General features: G+C 37.5%; 1 protein-coding gene and 1 long non-coding RNA gene across 3 annotated transcripts in view; one reads left to right on the top strand and one right to left on the bottom strand.

The window, feature by feature from the left end:
- XKR4 (XK related 4) overlaps positions 1–15,482 on the bottom strand; it is a 223,790-nt gene that overhangs the window by 26,360 nt on the left and 181,948 nt on the right. The window lies entirely within an intron of this gene.
- Positions 7,593–13,647, top strand: LOC110484766 (uncharacterized). Its single transcript, XR_002467810.2, has 3 exons — positions 7,593–7,723; positions 8,016–8,117; positions 13,620–13,647. It is a non-coding gene; the product is annotated as an uncharacterized LOC110484766 (long non-coding RNA).

The raw sequence follows: 15,482 nt of genomic DNA on the forward strand, positions 1-15,482 counted from the left end.
GCAGGGGAAAAGTATGAGGAGAAAGAAGCAGGAGAGAGAAAATGTTACAGACTGACTGCAACTCCCCATTTCCCTTCATCCTGTTCCACATGGAAGGGGAAGGCAGAAGGGTCAGGGATGAAAGAATGAAGTTTATTCTGGTAAAAAGGGAATATAGGGGGGAAATCTTGCTTTAATTAGTTCATGTTTCTCACTATCCACATGTTTTCACTGGCAATAAAATATATTAATTATTATATTGGAGGTTGAATCTGTTTTGCCTGTGGTAGTAACTGGTGAAGTATCTGCCTGCCTTTACCCCAGCCCACAAGGTTTTTATCCTCTTTTATCACCCTGTCCTGTTGAGGAAGCAGAGCAAATGAACAGCTGGGGGGGTGTCTGTCTGCAGTCCAAGGTCAACCTATCACATGAATCCCCTTAAGGCAATATATTTTTGCATGCACAAACTGTACATGTGGTCATGGCTTTAGGGTCCAGGTTGTATCTGTTCCCTCCATGACCACTCAAGGAAATTATTTTTTCCTTGCACAGGGGTACATTAAACATTCCTCAAAATACTGTAAACCCTCCTTCCCCTGAAGGGTGTCTTGCCACCTGCCAGTGACCTACAATGTACAGGCTGCCTCAGAAATGAATGTCTGAGAAAATCAAAGCTGCCACAATATTTCCTGAGGTTTAATGAGAGGATATGGGAGAAGAATGCACCAAATACCCAGGAGAATTGGAAGGTTACTACAAATACAGTTTTTCAATGTCTGTAGAGAAAAGTACACATTCTGGAAAACGAAGTACCTATAAAATTTTTGTGTTTTAGTTTAACATAGCCACAACAAATTCACCATCTTATTTTTTTTAGTGAAACATAAAGAATTTGATACTTCACTTCATAGATGTACAGATATATTGAAAGTGAGATAGCACAATAACAATTTGTGTAAAATTCAAGCCACAGCACTGAGTGAATCCTATAACTGTGTTCAAAGAAGTGAATAAGAATTCCAAAGTTTCAAATAAGGGACAAAACATCCTTCCAAAGGATATTTACCTTGACTTTAAATATGCACTTTTTCTTCCAGTCTGAATTTATCTACCTTCAGCCATTGATTTGGCTGAAGTTTTGTAGAGTTCAAATGACTTAAGCATAATATTTAATGGACCTTCAGAGTTTTAAAAATTAAAGGTTTCCAGGGTGTTGGTTTTTTACTCAGAAGACCTCAGTACTAAATAGCTGAAGACAATTTTCCTAAGCCTGAAATGAGCTGATGAAAGATACAGATTTTTACTATTAACCAAGACTTCTGATGTGTTTTCTGCAAGCATCATACAAGCAAAACAGCTTCAAATGATCCTACTGGCTGAAAAATGGTTGAACATATCAGAAATAGTATCTGGAAAATTCAAACTATCTCTTTTGAGAGCCTAAACAACAAATAGCACTATCACACTGGCTGTAGAAATGTCTGCTGAGGATTTGCAAAAGGAAGGGCTAAATCAATATTTCAAATACACCTGAGGCATCCAACACAGATAAGACTAGAAGCCAAGATGCATTTTGGCATGAAAAATATTCCAAATGCCTTATACTAACTTGTATTACAAATCAATTACAAGGGACCAGGTCACTGACAAAAAAATATTGACTCTGTGCAAAAATAGCATGGGGCCCTTAAATCTTAAGTCATGATTTTAGGATTGGCTTTCAATGGTTCATAGGCTCATATTGACTTTCTGAAAGGCTATAAATTTCAGCCCTCATTAAGGAACTGATATTTCTCTCACTTGCACGTTAAAATTGTTCTGAAGTTAGTACCTTATTTGATACAATTTGTCTAAGAAATATTTTGTATATGTAGCATTTTTTTGTGTTTGCCATTTAACCTTCTCTAAGCTCAAAAGAGATGTTGAGGATAATTTCTGATATGATGCTCAGGGACAAAACACAATTAGTGTCACTCTGAAAAAGAAATCAATTTAGAATTTGTTCAATCCCACTTAGCAAAGGAAAAACTGGAGCTGTTAGTTCATGTTAGTACATGAACTGAAGAAGTTTCCTTTGGATCAAACTCTTCGCTATGTTTCTTTCACTTCAAAAAAGTTCAAGTGTATTTTCACAGTAATTCATTAAATAGACTTATTTTTCTGTTAGTGAAAAAGCAATTACTAACCTCTTCTCCTTCATCTCAAAAGAAAATCCATATTTTCACCTACTGTGGAGATAATGTAAATTGAAGCAAAGCCTAACAAACTGTTTTGAAGAATATTCAGTGTATTTTGAAGATTAATTCTGCTTCCAGCACGTACCATCCTTGGATTATTTTAGGTCTCATATTTACATCTTTGTCTTCAATATTAGTTGCAAAGTTATTCATTTACAGTAAGGAAGATCTGCAGCTATATATCTACCTATGAGTGATATAGTTGGAATATATGCACATGACATATGCAGGTAAGTATTACACACATTCTGTATGTATGGCATATTTAGAGATACAAACTACATGCACAGAAAATGGGGCAATTTGAATATATCAAGCAAAATAATGTCTCAAAATTTCCTCTGAAAAGCTTTTCCAATATTTATCGGTGGCTTGTGCCAAAAATCTACTTCTTTTTGCAAGTTTAAATGAATCTAATTTTCATTTCTGCTGCTTGTCTAGAAGATTGAAAAAGTTCCCCTGGTTCCTGTCATTAAGCTTTTTTTTTTTTCCAAATGTATAAGTACCCAGAGAGAGTGATTGAATTACTACTTCAACCTTTCCCCAATATTCTAGGCTTATGAGTTCCTAAAAGACTTATATCCCAATGGTTGATTGATGGCCTCTGAGACCATTTTTCTCCTGTCCTTTGAATTTCCTTGAGTAGCTCCTTCCTTCAGGAAGTGTGAGTCACAGAACAGGGCACAGTGGTCTTATTGGTGGTTTTTCAAAGTGGTTTGATCTTTTTAATATCTCTACTGTATCTCTTTTTTTCCTTTTCATGCATGGATCAATATAAGGTTCAAAGTGTCAACTTGACACCGAGATCTTACAAAAAAGCTCTTCTCTTTCCTGCTATGCCATTTTCTGAATTACTGTTTTCTAAGAAAGACAATTTCCCATCCTATGGGTGTAGTTTGTGTGTCTGATTGTAAAAGACGCTTTCCTGTATTAAACCATAATTAGTTGGTTGTGATAAGTTTTGATCAGTCAGTTAGATCGGCCTGTGATGGCAGCTGTCCCAAGCACTATCAGCTACCATCACATCTCTGTGCAAAGCCTGGAAATGCCAGTCACTGGAAACCCAGCTGGCAAATGATACATGTCATCATCCATAAGGCTATCAAACAAGATGAGAGCAAGGACAGGCATTTAGTAGGTGCTCCTGAGCATTCCCTCACTTATTCTTTCCATATCCACCTAGATGACAGATTTTAGTATACTTTAAATGAGGTCTACTCCTTCCTGCTTTAAAATCTTGCGTGATTTTAAGTCAAATGAACTTAAAAAATATTTATACATTATTCATGTTGCTGTGATCATTCTAACTTCTGAGCTTGTCAGTGAATGATAACAGGTCTGGGTAACAAGACCTGATATCCAATAAACAAAAAGGTTTGCAGAATTCTACTGTGTCACTTCTAATTCTTTGTTACCTGAGTACAGAGTTGACATTTCTATTATTTTCTGCTGAATTAAAGTTAGGATAATCTATACTAATGTTTATTTCTGTGCACACTTTTAAAATTTTTAGATTTGTTTCTTTATGCATCTGCACATCAGTGTGCTCTATGGCAATTGTTAAGAATGACCAACTGATTTCAACAGAATTTGACACAGAAACAGATGTCTCAAAGATACTAAGTCCTGTGAGGTTTAGGATGCACAGCAGCTAAAGAAGAGCCAAAAGAAATGTTCCCACTTAAAGTATAGTGGACTTAAGTAATTTCATTTTTATGCTTGAATTTCAGACATTTTTATGCCTTCAGGCCTTTTTATTGCAACAGCTAGGGACCAATTAATAACTGAATAAATATGTCCCTGGCAGCTAGCAAATTCACAAAAATGTAACTTTGAGCTAATCCCAGCAGATATTGCTTCTTAGGCATCCAAACCCAAAGTCATGAGAGAGAACTTAGAATAAAGCAGGGAGTGAACAGCACAGTGTGACAACCACGGGATCTGAGAAAAAAAATGGATATATTCTCAGGGCAGTGGTTAAGGCAGGAAATGAGATTTCATTATTTCTGCTGCTTGAAGAATGTATATTAATAGGCACTCTCCTTTTCTGGAACTCATCTACGTCTCCAATATTTTTGTTAAAATGTAATGTTTCAGTGTCAACAGACGTACACAGCAGGGCCCTCCAGGCTGGAACATGAAATAGCTCAGGCTGGACATAGAACACAAAGAGAGCCCTGCAAACAGAACTTGAAGACTTAGATCATGTTTGAAGGATTACTGGACATCCACCTCAAAGTGCAGATAAATGAGTATTAGTTTTACACCAGTGTGACTGTAAATCAGATTCTCTGCAGACACAAAGGGGGGAGTGACAGTCCACTGCATACCTAATATTTATTTGATTTATTGTTTTTTGAACTGACAGCAGAGTAGCAAGCCATTTTTATGACACTGATGATCAAGAAGTTATCAATTCACATCACCTGGACATTTTAACAAAGAGAATAACAGTAATAAAGCATTCAATCTATAACAGTTACCGAAGTAAACAATTTGAGATCAAAATCCAGTATTTTCTCAACATCAGCAGTAGTAGCAACACCTGATAAAAGACCCGAAGAAGTAGTTCTAAACATATTGGTGAATATACTAGACTAATAGAATATCATTACTCTGGTCCACCTTATTAATTTTGATTTGGAAAGGAAACAAGGTAGTGTGTATGCTATTTCCCTTCAGCTCTGGTAGTTGTTTGGATATGCAACTGTGAATGATTCTTCATTCAGCCTGCAGAAAAGTAGCTTATCTCTGCTGCTGCACTTAGATAACTTGTCCCTCTCAGTCAATTATGAACATAACTATTTAACTATTCTTTAGAAAACAAAGCTCACAGAAAGCCCTCTGAGCCTTGCCTTAAACACACTGTCAAGCAGAGTCAAAACCAACACCATGACAAACTAATATCCCATTTTGAGATTTGAAAGGTAATATGAAAATACACTTCAAAGATTTCAGCTTTCCAGTTAGAGAAAAAAAAGTGCCATGATCTAGTTGAGTAAATGATCTTCCACAGAGACATGAAGTAAATAGGTTAGACAATTTTTTTTTTTGTTAATATATGTAGTTCTTACTAGAGCACATGCAAAATACCTTTTCCCAAAAACTCTGGCACTGGTGGGAAAAAATATTTCACATTAATCAGAAACCCATTCATTGTGCAAGTAGATTGTCTCTATATCTCTACAAGATTTAATGTTAGGATACCAAGATGAATTATATTTTGAGCTTCTATCATTTAATTTGAACTCTTCACACTTCTGGCCTGGTTATACTGAAATAAGTTTCAGATTTTTCTATAGCTATTTTGGGCTGTTTTGAAACAACATATTACAAGCATTGATACTAGCCAAGGAATAAATGTATCACTTTTGCAGAAACATAGCATAGTTAAATTATTAATTTTTTTTTTTCAAATTGTAACCTGATCTGGCAAACAGGAGACAGAAATTTTGTTTTGATTATGTTTAGAACAGGATACGAATACAAAGTTGTTTAGATATTTTCCTTTGTTCTTGAAAAGCAATGTCTAATGAGGGGAAAGAGTGTGATTTCATTTATCTTTCTGAGCTACTAAACTCTTTTTTCTCCTCTCACAAAATAACTACCATTAATCATAGATTAAACATCTTGTCCATTTCATTTTCCTTCTACTGTTTCTGACCCCAAAATGATTCAGCATCACCTCCCTCCCAAATGCTGCCTGAGACACCTTCCTTTTCTCTTTGTCACCTCATCTGTAATGTTTTCAAACTGTTTTTTTTTTTTTTTCTCAATGCTCCTTATATTTCTTGCTTTCCTGCAGGTTTCCTGGCTCATATATTTGTTTTCTGTACAGGTGCTCCAGATTCTTAGCCCTCCTCCTCCCTTCCTATGTCCATCTCATCTGGTATCTCCACATCCCTGTACCCATTCCAGCACAGGGACAGGGTGCCCAGGTATCTGCATTTAGATAAAACCTCTTGATGACTGGAGGATTGAGATCAGAGATGTCTGGGTCAGGAATGTGTTGTGGTCCATCATAAAACCAGACAGCTGCCCTCTCATGCTCACTCCTCTTGGCAGCAGCAACCTGTCCTAGCAACTCACTGCTCTGGTTTCCAGCCTGTGTGTAGTCACACACAGGTAGCACCTATTTGCTGTTCTTCAGGCTTTCCCCCAGGCCAGCTCATCTGCTTTCCTTAAGGAGACAGAATTTTTTTTTTTTTTTTTAAAGTCCTGGTAACTGTTATTTTTAAATTTGGGGTTTTTTTGTTAAAAGATCCTGCTACAGCAAAGAATTTCATAGGAAACGAATATTCTTCTGAATTTTAAAGCAAGTTTTACTGGTGCTACCTGCCTCATATTTTAATACAAGATGTCATATTGAGGACAAAGGTCTGCTTGTGGGAATAACTATCAAGTCAGCAATGAAATTCACAGCTTCCTAGTTTTTCCAAAGCAGCCTTCATTATCTGGGGCATTTCAATTCACTTTCTTCTGTTCTGACTAGCACTCTTGTTTCCTTAATTATGTTATCAGAATAACCCCTGCCCTGTGCCTCTATACATTTTTATTACTTCTCTTTCTCATAATGAGGTGAGGGAACTCTGAATACAATAGTCAAGTAATCAGGTAAAGTTCTGTAGACTGCAGGAATATATTTGTAAGTATTTGCTGTCACACTGTGTTTCTGTCTGCATTAAAATAATTTATGCTATTCACAGAGTACCTATATCCATAAATTTATAATTTAACATTAAAATAGATAAAGTCATAGGCATGATCTCAACACAGCCTATTCTCAGTTCATAGAGTTCATGAAAAGAGTTCACAAACTGAGTACCTCAGAGGCTTCTGGGAAATGCAAGTAATGTTTGTACAAAAAATTGTGTCTGACAATATTCAGTTAATAAAACACATAATTTCTGTCCCTAGTATAAGATTCCCTCATCTTTATCCATGCTGAAAAGGTGACAAAATTTCCCCTTATAGCTCCATTGTATTCCTCTAAGCTCTTCAAGAGGAGCAAAGTAGCTCCCAGAATGAGCGTGTTCCCGTGAATGGGACATTTAACAATTCTTCATAGATCTAACACCTTTTCTCAAAATATTTTAGTATTCTCTGCAGCTGCATTATTCTTAAAATAGATGATGAAGAATGTTGGTATGACACCCATTTTCCTGAAGCATGAACCAGAGAAAAAGGAGCTGAATGATTTGCCTGAAATATCAATCTACAAAGCATTTTCAAGAGTAGGAACCCAGAAGTTTTAAAGCAGAGTCTATTATCTGAGGCACAGAGAGCATGGCTCTGGTGGCACCTCAGTACCACTTGGCAGCAGATTCCTTGGCTAAACTTTCACATGGAATTATCTGCCTGCATCAGTGCTGTGTTTACCAGCGGACTCGAGCGCCGCTGCCCATGAGCCAGCACTACAACCTGTGCCTGCACTGCAGATATTGGCTCGTCAGCATTGAGCTGGATCTTCAGAAACTTCTTTCCTGAACGACCAGTTTACCAAAAAGGTATACAACTTTTATATTTTGGAAGCCAGTTGACTTCCACTTAATCTATCAAAAGCAACTGGGCTTTGAAAATAGGTGAAAGCATGAAGGAGAGAATGTTTTTGAATGATGCTTTTTACAGTTGTGGGCAGTGACAGGTATTTATTTCATTCTTTCAAGCACTTGGCTAGCAACTATAATTCAGAATTATCACAACTGCCATTTCGCAAGAGCTATATAAATCAAGCTGTCTTACCAACTTAGAAGCTTTCTACATTCTAAATCAAGAAGGGCTTAGTTTATCTTCTTACAGCTGGAGGTGATGGTTCGTGCCTGTGCTCACCCAGGAGAGTGTTTAACCACTGTGTTTCAAGCATGCTGAGAATGCCTGCTGCGAACACTGGCATGCCTTTGGGTGAGTATGAGAGACGTTTTCCTGGAGTTTTTCCAACCTTAGATGCCATTCACAAGATTGTCACAGTGGTGATATATTTGTTCAAGATTTCACATTTGTGCACACAAACTTCTAATGGGTTTTGTGCTAATTCACTGGCAATGACTTCTAGGTGAATTAATTCTTCTTATATTAGTTTTGTAGAGGCACAAAATTCCAGTGGCTTTCCTCATCTGAGAGACTTGAGGACTGACCATAAATTCTGTGAGCATAAATTTATGAGCATAAATTCTATGGGTCATTAGCAGTATTTGGTTCACTAAATCCTTATGGACCTTTTTAAAATATTTTACCTCATATACTCAGTACAATTATTCAATCAAACACTTCAACTTGAATTTATCATTTTTGTCCAATGGCACATTTCACATCCACATCTGGAACTTCTGAGCTATACAGGGTATATATTCTGATATTTAAATAGCAATTTACTAGCAGCAATGTCTAAATAAGTATATTTGCCTAAATCAGTTATTTTCTGAAATAATCAAGATTTGCCTCTTGTCTTTAAAAACTTCTTTTGCATTTTAGGAATCAAGCAGCAATTTTAATGGCATATTTGCAAGTAGAATATTAACAAATTTCCCTTACTTTACAAAAGCTATTGTATTCTAGGTATCACCAAGCTAAACTGAATTATTACTGCATGGTAATAATGTCCTCAAAATAGAAGTCTATAATGTGAATGCTTAAACTCATGTAATGAATGCCAATTATTCTATTACTCTGCTCAGTGTATAATTACAGAAACTGGAGAATATTCTGAGCTTACAGTTTCTCTATTGTTGGACTGTTTGGTAAACTTGACTGGCAGCTTCTCTGTTAATTTTTCTTAACCAGAAGGGAATCAAGTCATGCAGCTATTTTGAGTGACAGCTAAAGAATACTGACTAATGAGCAAACACTCCACACTACATTTTAAAAATGCAAACACCATCCAGGAAAAGGAATTGAAGTAGCCAATTTGTATAATAAATGACTTTATAAGGCATGCATGATAACAGAACTGAGGAAAAATGGGATGCTAGTCCAGGTGGGCTCAATGCAGCAGGCATCCACAAGCATGCCTTTACATCTTGAAAGGCAAACACCACATACCTTGGCTAAATTTTCAATTAATTAAATAAGTTGCTAATATAATTAGCTTGCTCATTTTTGCTTTCCCATGATGAAATGAATGAAAAGAACCCTTTGCACTTTTGAAGACAGACACTTACATAATCACACATATTTGCCATGGGTAATGCAGGTCCTTGGCCTTCAGAGTAGGAGGACAGATTGAGGGAGTTTGCCAACACATTATCCTGGCAGAAATTAAAGGAGCTTGAAGGTGGCTGTCATTTGCCTTTGCTGCTAACAGTTTTAAAGGATTATTGATTCAGCTGATAAGCTTTGGAGGAGTGTAGCCACGTCGCCTTCCTCAAGGCCAGAGTCTTTGCACAGGAGGGAACAGCTGCTTGCCTTCCAGGGCATCAGGGGATTGCTGCACACCAGAAAACTCTTCTGCAGTCCCTGGCTGTGAATTAAAGGCTGCTCCGTGGTGGGAGTAATTGCCTGTGTCTGTGAAATAGGTCAGCCTGCCAAGCAATGCAAGGCTCTTTCCTCAGCTGAGAAGTATCAAAGCCTTAGAGATCCACATAAGTTAAATGTTTGTGAGAGAAGACAGTAAGGGAGGGAGCAAAGGTTTAATGTATTGTAAGCAACCAGAAAACACCCGTGAGTCTTTCTGTGAGGAAAAATAAGGCTCACCAGAGCCGCTTTTCAGTAGAGGCACATAGTCACACGGAAGGAAAAGAGTACTGCTGAGGAGCATAAAGAGCTGATTTTTAATACAATTCTCTCTTGTTCTGGCTGTACTCGCCAACATTTCACCTTAGGGTAAAACTTCTTGTTTGTTGACCCCTGGTACAATGAGGTGGAAAGGAAATGCATAACTCAATAGGATCTGAGTCATGTTAAATCCATCAAAAGAAATTTGTGAAATGTCTGGTTTCCAGTTTCAAAAGTAACTTAAGCTTCAGCAGTAATTAAGTGCTTAACACCCCTGATGTCATTGGGCATTAGACATTAAAGGACTTCAGATGAAATCCTATGGGCCAAGATCTCCACATCTAAAAATATCATTGTTGTTAAGTTTGCTGTAAGACGCCTACTACAGCTCAAAATAAACCCTTATGTTGAATCCTTAGTGCCAGCTCCAATTCAGTTACAATTTTGGAAATGTAACCTGAGGAAATATTGACCCAGTCCCTTGCTGAGAACTTCTTCACTGCCTGTCTGGGAAAATTAATTTTCCTAAGACTTGAACTATGTTTTCAGTGGTAGTGCTCTTCTGCTAACTGTTAAAAGCTTTCTATACTGTTTCTAGGGTTTTATGCAGCTAAGATACCTGTGTATCTTTTTTCTTCCTTCCGTCAGTCATGTAGTCACAAGCTTGCTTCTGTGCTGAAGCTCTTACTTAAAAAATAGAACTCAATGAAAAATCCAAGTTAAGGATAAAGCACCATTAGAATGACCTTCCAGGAGGGAAAGTAAACATGGCCAACTTTTCTTCTGAATTAACTTAATACAAATGCTCAGAAGAAGCAGCAGTATAAAAAACTGCTTCAGTAATGTTTGCCCAGCTGAAACATCAAATAGCAAGCCCAGAATATGTTTGAAAATCCTATCCATTATTCTGATGGAAGTGAAATTATTTTTTAACCCTCACAGTTTGTGATTATTTTCTGTAATCTAAATGAACCCTGTGCCATAAGTTTCTTATTTTAAAATTTTTGTTTTATTCAGAAAAAATTTCAATAGATGTTGAAACTACTTGGGGAATTTTCAAGGTTAATTGTCAAATCCTTCATGACATCATGTCAACTTCTCTGTGGTAAATATAGGCTTGTGATCAGCAGACTGTCAACTGTATTTATTTATAAGCCGGTGTTCCTAGAAACACATCTAAGGGCTATACTTAGAGGTTAGGCTACAATACTGCAGTGCTGCAAAAACTGGTCACATATGGAGGCAAACAATTTTGAAAGGTTAACCCTCTTCACTTATGATATGCTCTGACATCCTGTGGATGCCAAATGGCTGAACACAACACAAGAGGAAGAGCTGTGGGTAAATCAGGAAAACAGGCAGTTGCTTATTTGGATGAAAATTTACAGCTTAAACTGGTAGGGTGGAAAATCTGCAGGGTACTGTCGGAAGGTCAGTGATATGGATGTTAACATCAGGAACAGGCTCACAACTGACTTAGTCCTCAGTGAGTTTTATGCCTGAGATCATGAATATTTATTCTAAGTAGTCAATTATTTATATTAGATAGCATGCAAGTACATTTATTATAAACATGTTTTAAGTACAGTATTAGTTGAAAAAGGCAAGGCACCTAGTCACTCTAGACAAGCCTGCAAAAATTCTCAAAAAGATTTGCAAGGTCTAATTTTGTGCAGACTTAAAATAAACATGTCTCACACTCATCTGTTCTGAGACAATCTCCTAAGCAAATATGAGATGAGTGTCAGTAAATTCAGTTTGGTATGTACTCGTCTTCCAGCTAGTAGAGCCTACACTGTCAAAAAACTCTCTCATTTAAAGTTCCCTCAGTATTTATGACTGAGCCTTAAACATCTATATTCTCATTTTATAAATTAAAAATGGAGAGACTTCTTTAAGAAACGTGGCTTAAGCGTCTTTTTTAATGTTCGGCAGTGATGAACCATTAGTTTATCTTTCTCTCCATGCAGCCAGGTTAGGTATTTTTAGAAACCAAATGCAATCTGGCTCAAGTCTTTGTCCTTGGTAAAAGATATCTAGGTAAATTTTAATGGCTGGGGATATACAGATAGTTGGCCCTTAAATCCTGTGAAACTCCAGCTGTCCCCACCAGCGCAATGGCCTCCAGGAGAAGTTGCAAGATTAATCCATTTCCCCATGTCTCCTCCCATAGAGCTGTGTAGAAAAGCTCCTTCCTTTTCTACAGGGTTCTGTGTTCTCTTGCTAAGAAGAACAGATAATTCTGCGGTCAAGAATATTTTGCAGAAAGCATCACTCTTTTTGTCTTAAGCCCATCAATAATCTGCAAATGCATACAGATATCTGCTGTGATATTTCAGAAGCATATTGCATGGAGACAAAGATAAAAAAATGAAATTAACAAAAACCCCTGACCCAGTATAGAGGGTAAAACTTATACCAGCCACATGTAGTCCAAGATAAAAATACACCACTTTGTTAATATCCAGTGAATTAAAGAGAAGTGGTAGGCCATTGTTTATATATCCTTATTCTTACCAGGTAGAATTTTCCTCTTCCTACATTAGCAGCCTTGTTCAGGGTTATTGTAAGGACCCCTGGAACTGTTCTTAATAACACTTAATATGTTTGACAATATGCAGTGTTCTTTTTCACAGAAATGTGTTGTGATGATCACAGAAGTACAATTCAGAGAAGCAAACAACATGTCCATATAACTCTGCAAAACCAGATTGTTCAACTTGATTGATACATAAAAATGTAATAGCAATAGCATCTGATCACTGAAGATATAAATTTTAAAAATTCACCAAAAATTAAGGAAAATTCTTTCACCCAAGTTAAAATCTACACGCTTCTTTTCCTTGTAGAGTGTTTTTATAACAGTCTAAAAATAAGAAAGGTCTTGGCAGAAAAAAAGCCTTGAAAGAAAAAATCGCCCTTAAGCATTGCTAAAAAAAGAAAGTTAGTTCAAAAGAAAAATGTTCTGCCTTGTGCAGGCTAAAACAGAACCAGAAAATTCCATACTGGCCAAGGTAGGCTTACCAGTAAAGCTGAGTCATCTCCAGTACCTTCTACCAGACCAGCTGGTAAAATGTGTGGTTCTGTGTTGCAGGGTATGGTTGAGACTGTACATCATTTGCACAGCTCTGCAGCACCATTTCCTGGTGTGAGCATGTCCCCCCATGCTCCACCTATTCTTTCTGGCAGGCTGTGCTGGTTTTGGCTGAGGAAGGATTAAATTTCTTCCCAGTGGCTGTGTTTTGGATTTGTGCTGGACACAGTGATGATAATACAGAGGTGGCTTGGCTTGCACAGAGCCAGGGCCTTTCCTGCCTTTTGTGTTGTCACACTGGTGAGGAGGCTGGAGATGCCTGGGAGGAGGCACAGCCAGGAGAGGTGACCCCAACTGACCAAAGGGATATTCCAGACCATGTGGCAGCATGTTCAGTGCAGAAAGGAAGGGAAAAAGCAGGATGGGTGGATGTTTGGAGTGATGGTGTTTGTCTTCCCAAGTTGCTGTGATGAAGCCCTGGTCTCCTGGGATGGCTGAACACCTGCCTGCCCATTGGAAGAACTGAATTAATTCCTTGTTTTGATTTACTTTTGTGTATAGCTTTTGCTTTCATTATTAATCTGCCTTTATTTCAACCCAGCTTTTGAGTGTCAGTTGAATGACTTTGATGTAATAATGCATCTTCTTTTGTTCTCCAGAGAAGAGGAGCTGCCACTAGGACAGAGACTGCAGAGCTGAATCAGGCCCCACATGTGATTGACTCATCCCTGGTGGACAAAAGCCAATATTACGTTTTTCCTGCTGCACAATAGGCTGTTCCAGTCAGAAAGATGAAGGAGAAAGATGACACAGCTTTCCAGAAACTCCCTAAAGATGATACCAAAAGGTCTGCCTGTACAATACTTTCTATTTATTTGCCAGTCTTCATTTTCATACACTGTAAAGAGCAGTGCCATAGCTGATAGACTGGTCTCCATTCAATAACTACCACTAAAAACCTGACAACACATTGACACAACAAAGATATTTCATGATGCTCAACACCATTTATTCAGAATTTCTGCAAACACAGGCACACATCACTTTCTTCAACTGGAGTTGCTTCAATTTACTTAATAACTACGGGAATTAGGAACTTTAGATATAACTAAACTGAGATTCTGGAGGACAAAATACCAACACCAAACGAAACCAAGTTACCTTTGAACTCATCTGAACTGAGCTTATAGCAGACACAACAGAAGCTTTCATGTGAGATTATTCGTACTTTAGTCTCAGTTTCTGAGACTGCACAATTATCACAGCACACACCAATATGTCAGGTCCATCCTGTTAAAGAGGGAAGAAACTGGAAGATAACGAGGATGATTAAAGTCAGAAGATTTGCATATACGTCTTATAGACACAGGAAATAACATGACAAAATGGAAGCCTCCAATATATCAGCTACTCAGTATCTCTGTTTATAAACCAATGAAGTTTGAGACATAAGGCCTGCTGATGTAGTTTGTAGGAAGAATCAAAGGAGTTAAGAAAACAGTTAAAAACCCCATAAAATTTCAACATGTACCTTTGCAGTGGCTTTGCATAGAAAGAAAAAGAAGCTGTTAAACCTGCTTACCTGAACTTCTTTCATTATTAGATTATTTTTTTTCCCTGGTTTCCACCAGAAAATAACAATGGAGAACTGACATTTCCTTTTAAGAGGCGCAATTATTTTGAATTGATGGTGAAATCAACAGGATGTGTACAGGACCTACTGCCCTCAAAGTCCCTAAATGCTGCTTACTTGGGCCATTGTAATAGGTTTGGCAATTAGGCATTTCTGAAAAAAAAACTTGTCAGGATATTGTATTCTGAACCGCATTTCAATTAGCTTTGGCAAGTACTAGTGATAGGTACTTTAGCATGAGGGTCCATGGAACAAGTTGTTCTTTTCCAGTAGCAGTTCCATGCTATTTCCTATACAAATAATAGAAATATAGAAATTTCCCCACTGGTTAACAGAGGGGCTATGTACGTATATGTCAATCTGTCACTGTTTTCTTGGCAAGGATGGCCAGCTTCTCCAGAACTTCATCACAAGAGACATTCTGTAATGAGAGCAATGCGCACTGTAGTATAGAGCACCAGTTGAAAATACATGCAGAAAAAAAGACATATTCAATATCTTGTACTGTTACAGCACATAGCAATGAATGCTGAGAAAACACCTTATCTCAGTAAGCCTTGGCTGCAATTTATGGGGAAAAAAAATGAAGGAACCTTCTACCTGGAAAAACCTGTGTTATTGGAAATAATACAGCTCTATTGTATGGAGTCTGAAGGGTTTGCTATTTGAATAGACTACAACGCTCACCTTAGTTATAGCAGCACCTTGCTCAGCACATTAATTTTCATCTTATAAAAAAATAGATTTTGTCAACTGGGTAAATGGCACATTTCTGATCAATTTGCACTGCCTGAATGATGTTATAAATGGCATGGTGGAAGTTCTCTCCTTTATGGTGACCAAGTGGGGCAAGAGGAGCCTTTGCACTAGTGGAGCTTTAGATTTTTTA

This window comes from Lonchura striata, chromosome 1, assembly GCF_046129695.1.
Source record: "Lonchura striata isolate bLonStr1 chromosome 1, bLonStr1.mat, whole genome shotgun sequence".
Lineage (NCBI taxonomy): Eukaryota > Metazoa > Chordata > Aves > Passeriformes > Estrildidae > Lonchura > Lonchura striata.